Raw genomic sequence first — 19,309 nt, forward strand, 5'->3', positions numbered from 1 at the left:
TTGTGACTCTCTTCTCTTTATGGACAATTCTCATGCAAGCTCCTACTGTGCCTGTGGAATTGCTAATTTAAAGGAAGCTACAGATTTGTGCAGAGCAGGGCTTGTGTCAGCAGTGTTTAACATCAGGAGAACAGAGGTGTGTGCTGAGCACTGGGGCTGATAGGAACTTTCTTCTTGTTTTTCTCCCTGTCTTTCCCTTCCTGACATCTACTTCAGAAACCACCTGAAGGAACCTGGTCATGACCGAGGGTACGTGGAGAGAGCACTGAGAAACCACACCATCACCATTCCGCACTAAAACTCTGTTAATGCCCAAATAGTGATGAGCTCTGTTTAAGAAACCTGTGATTTCTTTTTTGCTTTGACACAAGCCTTGATGGAACTTTGGGAAGCCAGACTGATGCTGTCAAACTTGGGCCAGTTTAACCAGGCTGAGGTGTCAGAGCTGTCCCAGCTCCAGCTGAAAATGGACCGAGTGCAGTGGTCTCCACAAAGGGCTGGCTCTCTTTTAATCTCTAATTAGGGATGTAGAAGATTCTCTTTTGATGCATGACTTTGAAAAATTGAAATTCACTGCTTTAGTTTCTCTGTCCCTGGAAGAACAGAAATTCTTCTGTCCCATTGGGTCAGTGGGTGGAAAGAGACTGAGAGGGAACTTGGTGATGCTGGGAAAGCTTACTGTCCTAAAGTGCAGGGATGCTCCTGAAGGAACCCAGTTAGCCAGAACTAGGGAGTCTCCAGGGACCCATGGGGACCCAATAGCTCCTTCATGGATCTGATCTCACCCTACCCCTGCCAGCCATGGGTCTTTGGCCAGGAATGACTTGCACTTCCCTGCAGAGATTCAAGGAAGATTTGAGTTCAGACCGATGCCAAAAGCGGATGAAATTCAAGATAACGCTCTCTCCCCCCTCATGGAGGAAGAGCTTTCAATGCCTAATTCAATCATGCAGCTCACTCCGGGGTGCGTTGTGGAGACCAAAGGCAGAAAAGGGTTCAAAAAGTCATTAGACAAATATGTACAGAAAAGAGCCATCAAGGGCTGTTAAATACGACTGCTGTCCAGGTGCATCTGGCTCTGGAAGGCCCCGAGCTGCAGGCTGTCAGGATCAGGAAGGGTTTATGGCCGTGTGCGTGCCCTGGTGCTGTGCAGGAGGCACTCGTGATCTGATCCAGGAAGCTCTTCTCATCCCTTATCACAAATGGTCTCCGCTACGAGATTAGAGATCGATCAAAATGGGAGCTGGAAGGAAATTCAGCCTGGATCTGACTTTGTTGCTGGTTCCTCACAGGAAGACAAGTCCCAGGCCCAGGGTTAGGCACAGCTGGGTTTTTTCCCTTGTCCCAGCAACGCTCAAACTCCATCCCCCAAATATTCAGGTTTGCAGATCAACGCATGGAGAAACCTCTCTCCTTTTAGCACAGCAATGGGGCACGTGGGCACGGAGCTGTGCAGCTTTTCGCTGGGGCCCGAGAGTGCTCGAGCATCTTCAGGCTGCACAGTGAGCAGACAGGAGCAGGCTGTTGTGAGGTGTTTGTGCGCAGTAATGTCGTTTCCAGACAGAACAGGCCAGCGGTGAAGTAGGTTGATGGATTAGTCTATCATCTCAGTGAAGCGAGGTTTGCGTCTGCCTAAGGGCATGGCTGCAAATGAGCCCCTAATGGATTCTTCTCCTAAAACTTCTCTGTAATACAGAAATAGCTGCATCCCTTAGAAGTGGGAAAGGGAGAGAGAGGCTTTGAGTCACTCCAGTGAAGGATGGCAGAGCCCTGAAGTGGGGGGGAACGGTGAAGAAACCTCTCCTGCTGCACCCTAGGTGATGCTGAGGCAGGGTGGAGGCTGCCAACAGGGAGAGGTGCCCATCCCTGCCTTGCACCCAAACTGCTCCTCTAATTCTTGCTAGCACTTCTGCTGCTGTATTATAACACATCACAATTATTAATACCTCCCAAATCCCACCTCTAAGGAACACTACGCATGGCATGAGGAATGCACATCCTCTGCCCCCTTCTCCAATCCCACAATCCTCCCGTCCACAACATCCCTGTACCTGGGACCCACAGTTTGGCTCAGATCTGGGACAGGAACAGCTGGTGGCCTCGGCAGGTGGCTTCTCTCCTCGAGCTGCCTCATCTGCAGCCACCTCTGTGTCACCTCCCCGTGAAGCAGCCCTTGTTGTCCCGCTGGGTTAGCAGGAGATGCAGCACTGCTATTTCCATGCATGCTCAGCATGGCTGAGGGCTGGGATATGCTCATAGTGCCACGCTGTCTCTTGGTGCCTGCAAACAAACAAATAATCATTATGTGCTCCAGGATGGCTTTGGCTCCTAACAGTTTTTGTTGGTTTTTACAGCTTGGTGACTCTCACCCACTGACCTGGTCCTCCTGCCTCTCTGTCCAGGCAGGACTGAGTGTTAGCCCTCCAAAATGTATTGGGCTTACAGATAGGTCTTTGTGGCTCACTACAGCCACACCACCCCTTCTTGAGCCAAAAATGTGATTCAACGAGGGAAGAACACTTCTAATTGTTTGTAGATCACAGCGACAATCTTGGGTCTTGTACGACGTCTGGCAGAGTCCTACCTTGCAAGGAATCTTTCTCATCTGCCAAATGATTTCCTTCCCACTTTCCTCCATCATTTTTATGGACTTGCAGCCGTGTGCAGGTATCGTTGTGTCTCAGTAGGAGGTGGGAAACCCAGCTCGCTCTTCGCAGGAAGCGCCTGATTCATCACTTTTAATTCCTTTTGCCATTTGCCATAATAACAATAATCAAAATGAATTAATTTGGTGTTAGCGGAGAAAGAACATTGAAATTGCATGGGGATGGTGTTGCAATCAAATAAGATACGTGTCTGTTTAAGGTGAGATCTCTCTCTTCCCTTTTTAATACCTATCTACCAACAGCTGCATTTGATTCCCAGGGACAGACTATCGTATTAATACAACTTATAGATATTCTAAAACGTTTTCCATCTTTCACTGCTTGTTCTAAATATTTTAGTAAACATAAAGTGGATTTCTTCCCTTCATCCTCCCTTAGAACGAGGCAGAAGGTGATAAAAGCTGTAGTTTCCCCACAACAAACATACCTTTTTATAGCTTATTGGGAATCAAGGAAAATACATCAATTAGATGATCATGTGGAGCTGCTTCTTGTTTATGGGGTAATAACTCTAGGCAGACAGAAACAAACTCTCTGGGTATACGGCTGGAGTGTTTATTAGCTAAAGATGTGTTTATATGAGGCTTAACAGGAAGCATCATCAATTTATTATTAACACTAGATGAAGGTCAGCTCTAATAAATGATGTATGCATTTAAAATGGGTGCCAGATTTAGGGACCTGTCTAAATGAATACTAAGATGCTCAGCCAACAGTTTCATGTTGCTGTTAGAACCCAATGGCCTGGCCATGCAGGTGCCCTGGGCCCATTCAAGCTCCGGTGGCTTTTTTGTGCCTTTTTGGGGGGGATTTTTGTATTTTAGTCTTGAGTCAGCTGCTGGCAGCGCCCGTCTCTCTCCTCCAATCTTCCTCCTCCTGTGTCTCCCCTTCCATGAATACTCCACAGCCAGGACAGCGAAGCAGGAGGCAGAAAATCGGCCGCTGGCGCAGCGCATTGCCCCAAGCCATTCCTGGCTCTCGTCTCTATTTTCTTCCCATCACTCAGAGACGAACTTCATGAGGGAAATATGAAAGAAACAAATTAGAATTGCCTCGCTGGTGTGACAGCGAGGAGAGCTCCGAGCTGGAGAAGCTGAATGGAATGATAAATCCCATCACTTAAACCGCGTAATGAATTTTCGTGGAGATCTGTCTCAGTTTAAAGAGAGGGGGGAAAAGTATGAAATTCTCCTCCGAGTTTGCAGAAGGGTTGCAGGCTGCTCTGACTGAAATGTGTAAATCTGAAGAGTTTGTGCTCGCACTGCATCCAGATAGGTTCCCCATTGTTAACAGTCCTGGGTGCAATTTTGAATGAAATGCCAAATCATCTCTGCCTCTCCTGGCCTTCGGTCTAATAACATTATTTTGTTCCCTGTGAGAACTGACACGTTTCAGGAGTAATTCTGCAGCTAAATATAGAAAAGAGGATTTTTTTTATTTTTATTTTGCATTACAACAAAACATTTTTGTGCTGTGAGGACTTTGGTGGAGGGGTTGGGAAATCCCTTGCCATTGATGTGTTGGGTGACCCAGGATAAACCTCTGTCCTTGTATCTCCTTCCCTCTCTGATCTTCTGATGCATTCAGGTTTCAAGGCCTTCAGGGCAGGAGCCAGGCTTTGTTGTGTCCTCCGTAACAAGCAACACCTCGTGCACAGGGCTTATCCAGGTCCATTAGAGACCAACAGGTAGATTCGGAAATACCTTATTTTTATGACATGTAGCATAGCTATAGATGTCCAGCTTCAATGGAGGTACTGTGAATTAGACCCCATCTGCTGCTGTAGTGTTGGATTTTCCATAAGAGTCCAACCCCTGGCAGAATGACAAACCCAGAGAAGTGCAGTCCGGGCTTCCAACAGCTCTCACCTTCATTTCACATCAGAATAATAAGCCACACTATTATTATTATTATTATTATTATTTGTGAGAATCCCAAAGAAAGAGCCCCATAGGTTACCTCTTGCTGGAATGGAACTCAGCGCATGAGCAAGCCTACAAATATGTGCTAGGAAAAATCTGTAATCACTGATATTCCCTCAGGTAACAGACGAATACTCCTCTGTGTTCAGACAATGTTTTTCTTGCTGTACTGCTGTTTTTACCCGGAACTGGGAGTTGGCTGTCCTGGCTGTAGCAAACCAGCAGATTTGAAAGGAATCCTGAAGATTATCTTCAAAAAACAAGTCTCCCCAAGGGGAGTTGTGAGAAAAACTCAGGAGAGCATCGCTTCCATCTCCTGGATGCAGAGGAACTCACAGTGGGTCAGCCCTAAGGACACACTCCCATCCCCTCTCCTGGTCTCAGGAACACCCCATGCCCCCCCCAGAGGCCCCAGAGCAGCTCCCAGCAGCAGCCATCTCCCCCCCGTCCCTCATAGCAAAGATTCAGATATTCCAAGCCCATCCATCCAGTCCAACGGCGGACAATTAGGGATTTGCAGCACGAGGTACATTAGTTACATTGATTTGGCTTTGCAGCTCCAGCCGAGCTACCTTTAGCTTCACGCAGTACATTAATGGGAGCAATGGGCATGACAACTCCTACACACAAAGGCACCAGGCCACTTACAGCTGGTAAATGAACCTTGGAACTTACATAAAGCAGAAGGTAATGAAGAGTAATAGAAGTTTTAAGCAATTCATTTTTTTCTCCCTCGTTCTCCTTCCCACCTTCTCCTTTTCCCATTTTCCTTCACCCCTTCCTTTCAAGGGCTAAGGCAAGCAGCCGGGTCTGGCTCAGTGCGTGTCCCAAGGGGACAATGTCCTGGTTGTCATTGCTGCTGCTACAGGCAGGGCTTGGGGGATCAGTGCCACGTGAAGGGAGTGGAACTGAGCAGCAGCACCACTTCTCCCAGCTCTGCCAAATAAAAGTTTGCAGCCTCAAAGTGCTGCAAAACATTGGAGGAAAAAAGAAAAAAAGTGGGAAGTGCTTATTTTAGTTTAATATATTCAGAATACTCTGGAACTCATGAATTTGAGAATTAGAACAGCAAAGTCAACTGTCTTATTTTTCTTTCTCTGTTTTTCCCTGGCAGGCCAATGTAAATGGGACTTCATCCCATCTGCACTTCCCAACTTGAGACAAGAACTTCTCATGGGACAGGCCAGGGACATATGCAAGTAAGAGTCCGTCCATCTGTACTCCCTTTCTGTTGCTTGGTTTGGGCTGGTGAATATGGGCATGAAGTTTCCAGGATGAAGCTCAGCAGTTCAGCAGACATCTTGCCAAAGAAGCTGTGATTTTGGGGACTGAACGACAGACAGTTCAGTTCTGGGAGGACGGTTTCCTACACGGGATGTATCCAGGCAGTGGGATGGAGCAGAAGGATCTGCTGCAAGGTTCTGGGTGGGTGAGGTCTCTGAAGGGTAAATGACTTCTGTGATTCAGCTGCCAGTAATGGCTTACAACTGTGTGATGTTAGGGCAGCTCTTCTGCTCCCCGGCCTCAATGAGATCTCATGCAGCAAATACAACAGCTTCTGCCCTGGCTTTCCCCGATGCATTGATGAGCTGAGAGTGGGGTACAGGCACCTCCCATCCAAAAACCTAAAAACCTTTCCCAGTGAGAAGGAAGAAGTGTCTGCAGTGCAATGTCTCAGCTGAGTGGAAACGGGAAGACTGAAAGCCAAAGAAATAATTCAGCAAATCCCCCCCAAAATACAAATCTAATTTGTTACTACTTCCTGAACCTGGAAACCTCCTTATGGGGCAGAAAGCAAGAAACAAGAAAATATGCCATGGCACAGATAGATTGGAAGTCTTGAATTTTTACTCTGAGAGAGACAATGTAGAAAGCAAAACCACTCCAGCAGCCCCTTCCCTGCTCAGGAGTGTATTCTCACCTGGCTGCTGTGGCACCGCTGAGGGTTGGCAGCAGCACCAGCTCCTCTGGGCCACGCTCTGATGGGATCCCGAGCAGAACATCTTCCCATTTCCTTCTGGAGAATGGAAACTGCTGTTTTATGTGGATTGAGCTGTGGAGCACGAGGGAGGTTTGTTGTGAATACAGCTGAAATTCGCTCTCCTACCCAGGAAACAGGCGGGCACGGCACAAAGTAGCGCGCTGCAAATTACACTTCCCTTTATTTGAGATTATGGAACTGAAATTAAATTTAAACTCTTTGCAGAAAGGTAATTTTTCCTAATCACTTACACTGCTGCACAGATCTCTACAACTTGATTACATTCTAATTAGATTAATTGGATGGAGAATAATTTCTTTCACCAAGAAGATCAGCTACAATAGACAAGAAATTCTATAGATTCTGCAGGGGGAGAAAAAAGAATGACAAAAAAACCCAACCCTCATTCAAAGCTTTAAAACCAAAGCGTAAAATACGCAGTAATTGTTAAAGAGTTCATGAGCATATATGGATGAGCTTGGGTGCTTCTTCCCTCTTTTCCCCTCTTTTATCATTTTCCCTCATGCTCTCCTTCTTCTTCTCCTGACTATAAAATGAGACGTGGAATTCCAATTCCTTCATTGATTTTTGAGATAAAAATTTAAGAAACTCACGTAACAAAAGGTTGCTCTCCTGCATTCTGCATACAAAATGCATTGTCTTTGTTACAGGGGCAGAAAATATTGAACTGTATGATGCTGTGAGGTCTCTGGCCTGAATACTAATAGTTGTTACTCACCAGAAATGAACACAAGCCAAAGAGGTTCAGCATCTTAGCTTGGCTTTGGCATCTCAATTAGAACATCAAGTGACGGGCTTGGGGCTCCAAAAGGAGTCTAGGGCTTAATTTCCTTGCCTGTCCTGGTATCTCTGGATGCACCTGGTTGGGTGGCACATACAAGGAAGAAATGTTGTACTGTGGGGCAGTGAGGCCCTGGCATTGCTGCCCAGGGAAGCGTGGGTGCCCCATTCCTGGAGGTGCTCAAGGCTGGGTTGGATGGGGCTTTGGGAACCTGGTCTATGGGAGGTGTCTGTGCAAACAGCAAGGGAACTAAGTGATATTCAGAGGCCCCTTCCAACTCAAACCATCCTATGCTATGAACTTTGTAGCTATGAATTCATCCTTGCACGGAAAGCATGGTCATTGAGCAATGCAGCTCTTGCCAGCAATATGCTCAGCATGGATGGGAAATCCTGGGCTGAAATGGGGCTGTCAGCAGCTGGGGACCCACGGGGCTGCAGGCAAACTCACAGCTGAAGCTCCTGATGCCTCTCAGCACTGAGTTGAGCAGCGTCAGGGCCCGTTAACTTCTGGCAAGGATGCGGCAGCACCTCAATTGCTCTCCATTGACTCTTCAAAATCCATCTGTGATTAGAACAGAAAAGAAATGTTGCCATTTGACCTTCCATATGCCCAAGCAGGTTAATTATAAGGGAGCAAAAGGGACCAGATATGTTCTGGCGACTCTCAGGTCGATGCTACTCTTTCCCAACCGGCCTACACGACTGCTGAGGAAATGCACCTTCCCACTGCTCAAGGAAGGAGCAAATTGTATCTGTCTGAAGCTGCATTTAAGATCATCACTGCTAAATGATACAGCGTGGATCCTTCTTCCTTTTAACTTGCAGCCATTTGTTTTGCCGTGAGACAGGCAACAGATTTATGCTTCACTAGTTCAGCGGCTCCGCAAGGTGTTGGGCTGCTTTGTGCTGAATGCTAAGTGAGCTCTGGAGTTTGAAATATGAAAAGTATTTGGATAAGGCAGATAGGCCACCTTGAAGACATAATCCACAGGAATAATGACAGGGCCAAGCAAAGCCAAAGCAAGTACTTAAATTAATAGCAAGAGATCTATTAAAGGGATTAGCCACATGTTGTAACACTTACAATGCTTTATCTCACGGTGGTTATGGCAGGAACTATATATTACCCCAAAACAAATGGCTAGGGGATGATTTATAGGTTACAGAGGGTGGAAAGAAGCTTCGCAGCCTTGAATTTCCAAGCCCTGAGCTTCAGCTGGGGGTGAGGACAGTGGCTTGGCTCCCAGGGGACATCTCCAATTGGGATCGAGATGTGCTGGAGGTTGCTATACTGGAGCCATCCTGGAGCTCCTGCCCTGTGCACCTGTCTTAATGTGGCACAGGGCTGGGGCTGCTCCAAAGCACCCCCAAACTCATACAATATTGTCTATACAATACAACAGGCAAGGACACAAGCGTTGCCTTCATTTTAAAAGGGAAGCCATGGTTTTGAGGACCCTCCTTTTCCAGGGAGCAACCTCTGGGGGAAGCTCGCTGCTCCCCGTGCCCACAGCATTCCTGTGCTGTGCAGAGCTGCATCTCCACGGCTCATCTGCGTGGACTGTTGAAAACACTGTGAGTCACTCCTGGAAAGGTAAAGCCCTGACATTTTGTCTGCACTGGGTGGACAGCTGGAGTACATATAAGAGCATATATCTCTATATCTACGAACATTAAAATGGCAGATTTGAGCTGTCAGAGGTCTGAGCACTGGGCTTTACAGCTTCACCTTTCTTGACAGAGCTCTGTGCGTGCCATTTGTAAGATTAAAAAAAAATAATGCAGAAGATGTAAAACCTATTGCCAGAACCTCAGGGAAGGGATGGAGCTTGCTCCTGCATCCCCAGGCCTGCAATATTTAACTGGATTCCTCTCCAAACCTGGTTCAGGGTGATAACGGCAAAGCTTCCCTGGACTGCTGTGAGTGGAAAAGCCACTTTCTAATCCTCAGCGTCTCACTGGCACGTAGCAAATCCTGGGATGCTCACAGACCTCCGAGCCTCTTGATTCATGGTGCAGCCCAAGCAGGTCTTTTACATTTCCTGACTCTTGTTAACTAGTTTTAAGAGAGTGTAAAGAAAGGGAGAATCAGAATTAGTCATATCTTTTACAATATGCCCCTAAAAGGGGCCTCATAAAATATGAATTCCACCGAATGTGCTTGTTTCTAAATTCGGAACATGTGTCCAAATGAATTTGTAGCTCAGGAGATGAAGGACAAGCTGCCTGGGATGAGAGCCCTACAGCAAAGCATCCCCCTCTCCCTGCTCTGCTGTGCCCCCAACACGGGCTGTGCTTTGCCAGCAGCTCCCAGCATCTGCTGCAGCCGATAGATGTGCATGGTAGATGTGCACATGGGAAGGCGCTGATGCTCCAGCCCTCGTGTTTCCATAGGGCCCAGCTCCCAGCCTTGCCATGCCCCCCTCCAGCTGCAGGAAATGAGCTTCCAACCGAGGACGAACCATTTTCCTGCCCTGCCAAAATGTTCTGAGTTCAACAGTGCTCCTTCCCCAGCCAAGCCAGGGTGGGAAGAGGGGCTCCCAGACACCGCTGCAATAGGAGAGCTGGAGGGGAAATTGCTTTTGATCTCTGCAAAGAATTTTCCTGGCAATCCTGGGGAGGTTTCGTTTCCCTTTCTGCCGTGTTAACTTTATGTTTGCAATAATTAATTTCACGATGATCAGCTCAACATTGTGAAATGCGGAATCGTTTTAAACCAGAAATGTCTCCTATTTTGCAGATATCAAGGCTGGAACACAGACAAAGATGAAAGCATCCCAGGGGCAGGCAGAAGAGAGGGGCTGGAATTCAGCCTCCTCAGTGCAAAATTTCACTTTTACCAAATAGATTTTTGGTAAAATATCTCTTCTTCCTTGTGCTGAGGAACTTCCTGGCCTCTAGGTCAATATTTTCATATTTTCTCCTCCTCCTCCTTTAGTTTTCTTGGTTATAAGGTGTGATTTAGTATTGCTAGAGCCCTTTCCAGGGCAGCAGCAATGACCACTAGGTGAGCTGGCTTCTCTTCAGGAGAGGAAGGATGTAGCAGGGAGGGGAGCACCGCCGAGCAATGGGGAATGCTTGCAGCAATGCATTGTGTGCCACCAGAAACGACCTGGTACAGTGATAGAGAGCTGGGAGCAGGGTCTTCAATCACAGCCACACCAAGGTGCTGCAGAACCAAACCTTTCATGGAAAAATGGCCCAGTGGAGAGCTGCGTGTAACCAGCAATGTGTGCAGGCTGGTGCCATCCAAATGGATGCGATCCAATGGTGCTGGAGGAGATATGGGTTTTTACTTTGAGGAGCTCTCATCTTTTGGGCTGGAGTCCCTCGTGCATCCTGGCTGCAGGCACAATGCTCTCAGCTCACCAGTGATGATTAACCTGGTGTTTAACTGGGGAGAGTGCCTGAGTATTTGCTAGCTTTCAGGCTCTGCTTCTCTCTACAGGAAAAACAAGGAGCAACACAAGTAATTTTATGGGTAATGAAAAGGGTCAAACACATTTGCACTCTGATGAGAGAAGCTGTAGTAAATCCTTAACTGGGAGCAGGGTTGATCAGAGCTTCCGAGCATAGACAGGCAGAGAAAAAATTAGGATAGGAGATGGGCTGCTCGGTCATTCTGGGAGGATAGATAGATGGATGGATTAAATAAAGATCTACTTAGCCATCCATCTATCTATCCTCAGTCTTCATCTAGGAGGAGAGCTCACTCCCAATGATGGGAAATGTATCAGGGCTTAAGAAGAGAGACAGATAGGTGGAAGAACAGATGGATGGCTGGAGAGCTTCCCTGCGATCCATCTCCATCCACCCTTACACCTAAATCTTGATCTAATCTAGTCTGTAAAAGCAGATAAATAGCTGGAATCCTAAGTGCAGAGACAGAGAAAGGATTTAAGATAGTGTGGAGAGAGGGAGATGTTATATTTACCCCAAAAAGGAGCGTGTGGAGGACGAAAAGGAGAGAGGACATGGTGGTTCTTGAGCTCTGAGTCCAGCAGTGCCATGGGCACCAACCCTGTGTGCTCTGATCCCACTGCAGAGGAGGAAAAACAAAAAGTAAAATTATTTTTTTTTTTATTATTTTCTTCTTATCTTGCTTTGCGAGCTGCTAACTTCCCCTTTCCTCCCTTCTCCTAAGGCCCGAGCACAGGATCATTCAGCAGAAAGACACTGAAAAAGTCAGTGCTGGCTTTTTCTCTCTACAAATAACACCGTGTTTCAGAGCGGCTGAAATTGCAACATGAATCAAAGCAGACAGCTGGAGCCTATGCATGCAGCCTGCAGCCCTCACGCACTGCAAGGCCTGCCCTGTCCTCAGGATGTCTGTGGCCACTCCAAGGTGACAGCCCTGGGAGCAGTGCCTGGTGAGGAGCAGTGTCCCCCAGGTGGCACCCCAAATGCACGTGCTCATCCTATGGGTATCTATGAGAAGAGCAGCTGGTGGACCAGCTTCTAGAAGGTGGGAAACCTCATTTCCTCTTCGGAGCAGTGATGCAGGATCTGTTCAGCCATAGGTTTACAATTTCTTTTAGGGAGAAGGATGCAAAAATGAGGTGTTCAGGAGCAGAGTGCAGTGCCAACATGTGGTCACAGCCAGGTCTTCTCTCCTGCTCTTGGTCCTCCCATCTCCCAGCTCCCCTCCCAGAGGGATGCAATGAAGCCTTGGCCAAAATTGATGACAACTCCCCATTTGCAGCACGTGGTGAGTCCCGGAGCCATGCTGACAGCACCCCGAGCCTTCCATACAGGAGTGGTGTTGCTCCGTGCCCACCAGCACTGAGGCTGCAGCAGAGTTGATGTTTGAACACAGCGTTGCATCCCAGCTCCATGTGCCAAAATCGATAAAGGGATCGTGAATGATATTTCAATAGTAACGATCATGAGAACAAATATAGCCATGTGCTGGGTGCTGTGCTTAAATGCAAGAGCACAGTCCCTCTGCTGTATTTAAAGATCCTGACCCTGACTGGTTAGATACCAGGAAATCTGCTTATTGATTTAATGACTTTTGGCTGAAGTCGTGAGCAGAGAGGAGGCAGAGGGAGAGGCAGATGGAAGAGAATCCCAGAATCATCAGATCGCTGAGACTGGAAACGACCTCTAGGATCACCCAGTCCAACCCCAACCCATCCCACCATGCCCACTGACCATGTCCCTCAGTACCACATCTCCACGGTTCTGGAACACCTCCAGGGATGGTGACTCCACCACTTCCCAGTTTCAGTGCATTACCTAGAAGTCTTTTCCAACCTTAATGATTCTATGACTATGACTACGACCACTTCTTCTGAGAAGAAACCCTTCCCAATATCCAAACTGGAGAGCAGGGATGCAGTTTGCTTGGCTGCGTTTGTTTCGTTCTACATTTTTAGCCTCTTTCTCTTTGTGTCCCAGTGCCAAGCTTGTCCATCCCTGGGGATAAGGACTCCTTATAGCCCTATGCTCCTCCCATGGGTGGGTACATCAGCACAGCCATACAGTGTGGTATTCCCACCCGGCAGCCACCCCACAGGAGGGTCCTTGGGTGGGAGGGTCCTTGGATGTCCTCCTCCACCCACAGTGATTTCCACCTTTGGGGCTGTCCGTGGATATCTCACCCCCAAGCCCAGTGCCTCACGTGGGGCTGGCGAGCTGCAGCCCTGGCCGAGGCCATCCCTTTCCAAAAGCATTCCCTGGTGAGGTGCAGCTCCACGGTGAGCCAGCTGCTCAGCATGGCTGAAAACCGACGGGGAGCCAAACGGGTGGAGGATTTTAATACCTATCCCTCTCTAACTGCTACGGAAAGGGAAAGTTCATTGGTTGTCGATATTATCCTGCTGTGATAAAAGCTTAAGAAGCTGCTTTGCAGATGCCCACTGTGAGGAGCATGCTATAAATGTTTCCAGCATGAAGTGATACATCACAGCTCATGGATGTTCCCACTGAGAAAGACCCCAGCTCCGGCTCCTTCCAGGGTCACGCTCAGGAAATGCAATCTACTGCTACCAGCATAATCAAACACGTATTCTTCCCAGGCACAAAACTGGCCACTGGTGAATTAATACTTGAGAGCACCTTGCTCTTACGCAGCTCTCCATCTGTCACTCTCAAAATGAGTGGTTTTTCCTTCTTTTTTTTTTTTTTTTACATGGGGTTACCATCACCATCTCCACTCTGCCAGGAGGGAAACTGAGGCTGGGAATGTCACCCATGACCGCTGTGCCCATGGGCTACAGCCATGGCCATCCCAGTGCCATCCTACATGCAGCTGGCACCTGTATATGGTTAAGACTTTCTGCAGACGTTCGGTTCCTTTCCCTGTGCTTGGAAGTAACTGCACTTCTGTAACTTTTGGATGCATTAAGCAAATTTGTTGGAGGAACAGAGCTCACTGAACAAAACGCCCCAATTTACATGAGAACAGCTGAGATGAGAGAGGAGCCCCTTCTCCCTCTGCAGCACACCAGGGTGCCCTGAGTCTGCTCTGATGTGAGTCTCCCTGGAATCACATCACTTTGTTACAGGCACAGCTTTCCTTTGGCCGTTGGAGTGTCCATCTGCTCAGATGTTCCGGAGCTGCATCATGAAAGCTCTGGAAATTTATTTATTTCAACCCATTTAAAGTGATTTTGCTAATGTATTCCGCAGAGTGGGTTTAGCGTGTGAGCTCTTTACTAAAATCATTACTGTATTAATGAGACCTAACCTAAAGCCACTGAAGATGACTTTAAAGGAATATCTCAAAGCAGCAGCTGAGATGGATGGGAGCAGACAGAACGTGTTTGTAAAGTTATATTTAGTCAAATCAAACCGGAACTCATTAAATACAGCAAAATAATTCACTGAATAATTCACTCCAGTTGAATGCGAAGGATTTGGAGAACCTTCGGCTGTTTGATTGAAAAACAGGTTATTGATGCTCCCATGCATGGGACAGAGCAGAAAGAGGAGTGGGAGGTGGAGAGCTGTCACCTTGGTGTCAAGGGAGAAAGGTGGAGAAAGGTTCCTCAGAACCAAGGGTTGGCGAAGTGTGGCTGGAGCTGGAATTAAAGCTCATGCTTTTGGTAGGGAGGGAAATGAACAGCAACCCCCGACTGGGGAGCGTGGGGATGTGTAGGAGCACTCTGCAGTGGAGGAATGGCTCCAGCAGTGCCGTGCCTCTGCCCTTGTACCCAAGCAGGGCACACACCTGCTCTGAAAGTAAAACCTCGCTGCCCTTCTGTGCAAACTTCAGGCTGCATCTCAGACCTGGTCCCAACCATTCAGCCATCCCTACAGCACCAGTGGGGATGCTGTAGCATCAGCCAGCTTTGCTTCACGTATGAGACATCGCTGGCACGGACACCGTGGCAGCTCAGCCATGTGCCCCCTCCTCCTTTAACCCCCTTTTATGCCAGCATGCTCCACTCAGGAATCTCTCAGCAAAAGGAAAAGCTTTAAACAAAATACAATTTTACAGTTCATTTCAGTTAATCACGGAGCCTATGTTCTGAAATGATCTTCTCGGCATTGCCTATGGAGAGAAGCAATGGCTGATTGGCATTCCATTACTAAACAGCTAAGCCATTCATAATGCAAAAAAACGGACTTGATGGAAAGATTTGATTCAGTTTTCAAGCTAGACTAATTCAAAACCCAGTGCTCTATAAATCAGAGCAAATGTTCTTTATAAAAAAAATATAGCCGAGCCCGTGTGCAGTATCAGATCTATGATTTATGCCTGTATCCCATTAAACTGAAGGACAAGCGAGGGGAGCACAGGGCTGCCACTGCGTGCCAGCTCCCTGCCTGCCCTGCAATAAACATGCTCTGTGACTGCAGGAACAGCTGTGGTGTCTGAGGGACGTCTGGGGGCTGAGGGGACGTTCTGTTTTCTGGGGGCACAGCGAAGCCCCCTGGGGGGCTATGGAGCCTGCAGGAGGGCAGGGGATGGTGCAGAGCAGCGCAGGGCCTTGGAGCAGCAGGGCTGAGCTGAAGTGCTCAGTTTTTCCTTCTTTGCTGCACCACCTTGTGTACTGCAGAGTCCTTCTCGCAGAGATACCACTGTGTCTCAACCTGCTGATGCCACGGGTGGGATGTCTCCTGTGAGCAACAGTTCAGGATGCAGCAGAAGGAAGCGGCCCAGGGAACATCCCGCACGTGCTTCCTTCCTGTGAAACCTCCCCACCCGATGGCAGCTTCAGCGCTGTGCATCGTTTTGGTGCTGGGTTCTGCACCAAGCCCCGGCGGTGGGTGTCCTCCCACCTCTCCGTGCATCTCCTGCTGTTGTTTGCTTTCTCGACAGTTCACGTGGCACCGAGCGGAGCTGGGGGCCCTTCACATCTGTTGGCACTCCAGAACCCGTGGGGAAAAGGATGCCATCTCTCAGGGACCGCCGCTGACATTTTAAAAGCTGTGTCTGAAATCCCTGAACAATGAAGAGCAAGGTTTTCCCATTCCTCCCCATCTGCGGCATTACACAGGCAAGGCACCAGCTGAGAAGTACGTGTTGGTAGGAAAAGCTGCGATTAATGGATAATGGAGCGCTGGCAATATGTAACTTTCAGGAGGAGCCATCATAATTCAATCCAAGCAGTAATATCAGGGCCTTTACTTGGAGGAGTCTAAGCAGCAGTTAAATATTAAATAAAAAAAGAGACGACATTTTATTTTCCTTTGGCAATTCTGCATCTCCTGATTCAAACCAGCACAGGTGGGAAGTGCTGCGTTGAGGGGGGAGGAGGAGTTCAAATGCAAATCCATCTGCCCCCAGCTTGGGCTATAAAACTGCTCAATGGGAGAAGGAGAAAACCAGATTTGTGACGTTCGGGTGGAAAGAAGAGGCGTGCAGTGCCTTCTGCAGTGATTTTTTTCCACCTGGATTTATGCCCTTTGTCTTTCTCTCATCATTCAAATTGCTGGGGTTGCTCTGGGGAAAAGCTTCAAACTTTTCTGGCTGGATTTGTGTGCGTGTGGAGGTGCATTCTTTCAAACATCCCTGTAAGTCACAGTCTGCTCAGGCATCTCGAGCTGAAGCAGATGGGATAACTGAGTGCAGCAGGTCCCCTCGTGCCCCTGTGCTGCTCTTCCCTACACTCAGCTCTGTGCATTGCCATAGCCCCCTGCCTTGCACCAGGTCTGGGTCAGGGTCTGCTCCATCCTCACGTCTTTGCCCTTCTAGCACAAACCCCACAGCAGCCTCTGTGTGTCTCCACCTCATCGACTCCTCATTTCTCTGCAGATCTCCTGCCATTCCTTCCTCTTCCTCTCCTCTTGCAGTTAGGGCTGAACGCTTTCATTAATTCCCCCAAGTTCTCTCCACATCACTGCTTTTCCTAATGACTCCATCCAGAATCTACTGACATCTGGTATTTAGCTTTCCTGATTCCTTCCAGGCTCATTTTGTGTGTGAGCATCCCTGGCCCAACCACATCAGTGCTGCCCGGGTCAGCTCTCAAGGTGAAACCTCACTTCAACTGCCGCCCTCCTTGCATTAATATTTATTAAATATATTGTGGTGATTCCTCCATCACTGACCACTCTTCGCCTCTGTGGTAAGTGCTGTACAAAAATGTACAGAAATGTCTCTGCAAGGAGCTATGTGGAAAGGGAGCAAATGGGGAGGATAAATCATAGAGTCACAGAATCACTGAGGTTGGAAAAGGCCTCTAGGATCACCAAGTCCAACCCCAACCCATCCCACCGTGCCCACTGACCGTGTCCCTCAGTGCCACATCTCCATGACCACTGAACACCTCCAGGGACGGTGACTCCACCACTCCCTGGGCAGCCTGTGTCAATGCATCCCCACTCTTTCTGAGAAGAAACGTTTCCTAATAGCCAACCTGACCCTCCTCTGGTGCAACATGAGCAAATCTTCTGTGTCTTGTCCTAATGGCACCAAAAGGGGCTTCCTAAGAGAAGTGCATGAGCAGCTGAGAGCATTCCCAGCACTGGTTCACGCTAAATCTGTTCTACTGTGAGCAGTGCCCAGGGCTGGGGATGCCCAGAGACCCTGGGGTTCGGGGCAGGCTGCAGGAAAAGGCTCCCAGAGGTCCCAGATGTGTCCCCATCGCCGTGTCCTTGTAACAGCTGTCATAAGATGATGCAGGGAGCGGGGAGTCGCTGTGTTCCCGACCACGCTGCAGGCCAGGGTTGGAGCAGAGCAAAGAGAAGTTCCTTGGATTCCTGCATGGCAAATGCTTTCAGGCAGTCACCAGCCCCACGGTGAGAGCAGCTGAGCAGTGCCTGCCTAAATCTCCGCGGCTCTCTTCAGCACCAGAGGGTCGCATTTCAGCGCCGAACTCCCCTATAATAATGGAACCGATCTATCAGATAAGGGAGATGAACAGGAAAGGGAAGAGATCTGTATCTCAAATTCTGCTTGGCTGTGGTGCTTTATTCATGAGACAACACTGCCTCCGCAAGCGGCCTCGGCAGCCAGAGCTGCTCGATGAAAAGTTGCAAACCGGAGGCATTGCAGTGGAAGGACTCGGAGAAACAACAGCACGGCTAAGCAAACAGCTCCGTGCGTTTTGCAAAGGCCTCAACCCCCCACGGCAAGCAGGCGAGACAATGCTGCACGCAAAACAAACACAGTTAATCTGCAGCTCGGACTATTTTTCAAATATTTTCAGCAGCTCGGGCTGTTTTCCAGCAGACTTGCCCCGTGAGCTGCTTTTGTTTCCTTGCACAGTTCTTTGCCAGCACCAATGGAAGGCTTGTTAGCTTACCAGCCCCCCTCTGCAAAGGGACAATATTTTATCAATCGGTTTTTCTGGGCAATAACTTTTGCTTTCAAAATCAAAGTGTTTTTTCTTTTTTCTTTTTTCTTTTTTTTTTCTTTTTTTTTCCCTAATAATTTAAAGTCTGTGGGTAGGGAGTAGGGAACAGAGGTGGAAAAAGAGATTGTGAGGCCTTTAATGCTGTCCAGATAGGAGAACTGCTCTAAATCATTTCCAAAAAGAGAGCAAGGGTTAAGATAAGGCTCTGTGCTGTTCAAAAATATCTCGGTAATTCCATTAAAGAGAACTGCTAAAAAGCAAGCAGTTGAAGATAAAGCAAAACAGATTTTTCCGGGGTGTTTAACATAATTTTTGTCTCAATGGAATTAGAAAGAGCTCTCTTAACAAACACGCTTTTCATTCCCAAGGGGAAAAAAAGACACAAGTGGTCAGCCTGAAGGCATGCGACTTACAACCTCTTACCACTTTTGCCTGTAAACCCTTGCCCCCTGCAGCACAGCCATTGGGGATGGTGTGCTTTTCTGCTACAGAAGCTCGTGCCCTTGGATCTGGCCCTAAGCATCCTCCTCCTTTAGGCTGTGCCTCTGCCAGCTTCATGGGACTGCTGCTTGGGAAGGGGGCTGCAGCCGTGAGGTTTCCCTGCTGTGCAGGGATTTGTTAAGCTTTCGACAATTGTATTATTTTTTTTCTCTTTTTTTTTTTTTCCCATGAGATCTGCCTGTTTCCTGCAGGAAATTTCAATATTTCATTGGGAAAACAAAATCCTTGGCTTTTGGTTGACATTTGATTTGTTTTCAAGCAGGATGCTGTGCCAAAATGTTGACATTTTTCCAATGAAAACGAAAGCTTGCATAATCTGTCTGCGAATCATTTTTCCTTTTTTTTTTTTTTTTTCTACCAGTTCAGGCAAGCTCCATCCTCAACCTGATTTCCTGAGACCAACAAAGGAAATAACCGCTGTGCCCAAGGCTATTTAAAACTCCCTCTGTGATGCACAAGTCACACGCACTCACAAAATCACTGCAGACATCACACGCGATGTCACCACGGCGCCGGCAGAAGGATGTGGGAGCTCTCCCCTCCTTGGACCAGCTTCCCACCTATGTGTCCCACTGGGCTGCTGCCCTCTAGCAGTGGTAGGGCAGCCAAGAAACCCAAGTCCTGTTGACCTGCAAGTGGCTTAAATTGATACCTCCTGTGAGTAGTGTGCCAACAAAACAACTTCTC

At 48.1% G+C, this 19,309-nt stretch overlaps 1 long non-coding RNA gene across 30 annotated transcripts in view; it reads right to left on the reverse strand.

The window, feature by feature from the left end:
* Positions 1–19,309, reverse strand: part of LOC110387434 — a 235,153-nt gene that overhangs the window by 20,516 nt on the left and 195,328 nt on the right. For 24 of the 30 annotated variants that reach the window (XR_002432516.1, XR_002432497.1, XR_002432509.1 and 21 more), the window contains 5 exons: positions 11,308–11,412; positions 9,254–9,429; positions 7,822–7,935; positions 7,309–7,449; positions 2,052–6,641 (listed from right to left, as the gene is read on the reverse strand). This is a non-coding gene — a long non-coding RNA (uncharacterized LOC110387434). The remainder of the gene's footprint in view (positions 1–2,051; positions 6,642–7,308; positions 7,450–7,821; positions 7,936–9,253; positions 9,430–11,307; positions 11,413–19,309) is intronic. The other 6 variants (XR_002432495.1, XR_002432493.1, XR_002432498.1 and 3 more) reach the window with 6 other exon arrangements.

Source organism: Numida meleagris, chromosome 22, assembly GCF_002078875.1.
Source record: "Numida meleagris isolate 19003 breed g44 Domestic line chromosome 22, NumMel1.0, whole genome shotgun sequence".
Classification (NCBI taxonomy): Eukaryota; Metazoa; Chordata; class Aves; order Galliformes; family Numididae; genus Numida; species Numida meleagris.